The 3,229-nt window shown below is 45.9% G+C and overlaps 1 long non-coding RNA gene across 1 annotated transcript; it reads left to right on the top strand.

The window, feature by feature from the left end:
- The first annotated feature begins 492 nt into the window (after positions 1-492).
- On the top strand, positions 493-1,669 carry LOC119470984. The gene is made up of 3 exons (XR_005199970.1): positions 493-805; positions 949-984; positions 1,508-1,669. It is a non-coding gene; the product is annotated as an uncharacterized LOC119470984 (long non-coding RNA).
- The last annotated feature ends 1,560 nt before the right edge of the window (positions 1,670-3,229 follow it).

The following is a 3,229-nucleotide window of genomic DNA, read 5'->3' as shown; positions in this document are numbered from 1 at the left end:
TGACTTCTCTTGCCAAATGCCATTGTCCTGGTTTCCACTGCACGCTAGGCTTTTTACAAAAAAACTAAAAACACAAACAAGCTTGACTGGCTGGATCCTTTCTTGTAGAAAAGAATTGCACATACACATCGAGTACTAAACCACTCAAAATGCAAAGGAAAACCAGGAGACGGACGCCACGGATATGCTCTTGCTTAGCTGCACTTTTTAGGATTCACTTATAGACGTCAAATAGCATATGGCATATGGAGATGTTCGGTAAATACTCCTTAATTGATGAAAAGGCAGACATACATGTGAAGATTTTGGGGGAAATAGCAGCCAGTTTAAGTTGGTAACATAAATGGTGCCAGATGAAATCATGTTGACCGAGCCCAAAGTCCAGCCAATATGAAATTGCTCTCAAATGTAACGACTTTAGCATCTTTTGTTAACAATTTTCAGAGTGGGTTCCCACATCTCGTTAACCTTTGTACTGTTCTGCGGCCGTAGGGGCCAGGCATTCTCATCGGGCCCTAAGGAAGTGAGAGGCATGCCTTAAGGTGTGGCTAGAACTCATAGTTCTGGACATCCATTATCATCCTGTCTAATTCTATCACTGCCCTGCTGCATCTGGGAAAATCCCCTGTTCCTGAGCCTCCATTGGATGAATCGGCTCCCATATCAGCTCATTCCTGCTGCTGGCACGGGGCTAGTCCAAGGTGTTGCAACTGTTTATTTAGTGTCTGTCTTTCCCATACAAGCTCCTCCAGGGCACAGATCCAGAATTATAGACTCCACATCCCAGTAACTCCCACAGTGTCTGGTAGGGAATAGTTTAATAAATGCTGGTTAAATGAAAGAGCTGGTACATTCTTTGGTGTTCAAAGTTATTAATTCCGTTTGTTGTTGTTTTTTTTTGTGGTATATTTTGAGTCTTGCTTCTCATAGTTCTCTTTTCTTGCTAAGATATATAATGAAGGCAGACTTCTCACCTTGCAAAAGGTTAGTTCCATTTCTAAAGCTATCTCGTGGGCTCTTTTGAAAGTCTGGAAATGTCTCCTGTATCTCTGGGGAGAATCCTAGGTGAAGGGTTGGCAAATGTGGCTGCAAACCAAAAGAACTTGCCCTTGGAGTTAAGTGGAAAGGGCGTTGTGTCCCTTCTCTTTTAATTCCAGTCCCTGTCATTGTCATTTGTCTGGCAGGAAGCTCTGTAGTCTGGGAAAGCTGGAGTTTCTCCTCTCTGAGCTCCTTGTAGCCAGATCCAGTTTGTGATTTTCCCTCATTGGTTTTTCCTGCTTAAATGTACTTGAAACAACCTTTTTGAATATGGAGAAAAGCGTGGTCCCAACAGCTAGCAGGTGACAGCCGTTATAGTGACTTGTGCTGCGCCGATTTTAGGGAAGTATTTTTTTTAAGAGCCCTGACAAGAAGTGGCTGCTTTCTCAGGTGGTGCTATTGCAGAAATGCTACAAACAATGGCTACTTGTGGAGCCTAACATCGCTTCTTTGGCTCACATTTCTACAGAAATTGCTCACAGGCTGATAGCCCGGTTGATGCTCTTCCTTGTTTCAATTCATCTGATTAATGCACATCAGATGTACGGTCCCATCTGATGAAGCCCCAACCGTTAAGGGGAAGTATTTGTCATCTCAGCACCTGGTTTCAGGAACAAAGTACTCACCTCCTGGCTGCGTAAGCTATTTCAAAATAGCCTTTGTTCAGGGATCCCAGAGGGCTCAGTGCAGTCCCGACTGGCCTGCAAGCTGGTTGAGCGGCAGGGGCGGGGAATTCAGGTGAGCAGGACTTCCATGGTTGCCAAGGCGACCATTAATCATTTGAGGAAGCCTGCTGGGAGGGAGTGGGGTGAGAAACCACGAGCAAAATCATCCACCTTTTAATGATTTGTTAGCACCTAAATGCAGCCTTCAGGCTCCCACTTTTGGAAGTGGTTATTTGGAGCACTTGATTCTGGAAATAGAAGGGAAGATAAACATTGTAACTTCCTTTGGCAAATGCATCTAATTTGTGCATCAGAGACTGCTCACAATTCTTTAAGGGCCCTCAGAGCCTGAGGCCAATTAGGGCAGGGGGCGGTGCACTTTCCCATGGTTGGGGGTTCCTGACTGCCATGAGGAATCCCATTTTTGGGGTTTCTGTTTAGAAGCCTAGCTGTCCGTACCATTTCAGGCTCTCACCAAAGTGTGCTCTTTTCTGTGGAAGACCTACTATGGGCCAAAAGCTTTTCCCACGTCCTCTCATTTGACTTTTTTTTTTTTTTGAGACCCCAGCATCTTGCTCTGTCACCCAGGCTAGAGTGCAGTGGTACAATCTTGGCTGACTGCAACCTCCACCTCCCAGGTTTAAGCAATTCTCTTGCCTCAGTCTCCCAAGTAGTGGGATTACAGGCATGTGCCACCACGACCAGCTAATTTCTGTATTTTCAGTAAAGACTGGGTTTTACCATGTTGGCCAGGCTGGTCTAGAACTCCTGATCTCAAGTGATCTTCCCTCCCTGGCCTCCCAAGGTGCTAGGATTACAGGTGTGAGCCACTGTGCCCAGCCCTCTCCTTTAATTCTTACGAAAGCTTTATAAGGTGGATGCTGTCAACCTTATTTTACAGATGAGGAAACAAAGGGCCAAAGAATGGAAATAACCTCTTCAAGATCACAGAGATAATAACTGTAGATGGGGTGTCCACCCCAGTTGAGGGTGAAAATTATATCTGTTCCATCATGGCACCCTCTGGAGGGAGGCGATGAAGGAACTCGTTCTGTGCTACTCCTGATAGCAGTCGTTCAGGGCATTGCTTCATCGGCAGCTCCCGCGGCCGTCATGGGTGTCCTTGTCCACCCCATCTCTCAGCACTCTGTAGCTGTCATCAGTTTGATGCATCTCCCCTTCCCTCAGAGGACCAACCAGGATTGTCTCACCTGTAACATAGGTGAGGGGTTAGGGAGGAGTTGAGGGGTTAGGGAGCTCACATGTTGGCCACCCTAGGCACTGCCAAGAGCCAGCTCCATCCCTTTAATCCATTGACCCTGGAGTTTTGGAAGAGCTTCCAATCTGAAGCATAGGACTCTGACTTCGCAAAATGTCTTACAACTGAACACCATAAAAATAATTGCACTTTGGTTGCTTTTCTGGATAATCTACAGATTTATAAGTCTAGTAAATCAGACACAGCCATTGAACCAAATTTGATAATTTTGTAAGGCCTTGGGATGTGTCCGGATGCCCTGAGGAAG

Source organism: Cebus imitator, unplaced genomic scaffold (genome assembly GCF_001604975.1).
Source record: "Cebus imitator isolate Cc_AM_T3 unplaced genomic scaffold, Cebus_imitator-1.0 Scaffold1, whole genome shotgun sequence".
NCBI lineage: Eukaryota > Metazoa > Chordata > Mammalia > Primates > Cebidae > Cebus > Cebus imitator.
Note: the sequence above shows the minus strand (reverse complement) of the source record. Positions and strands in the feature narration are given on the sequence as shown.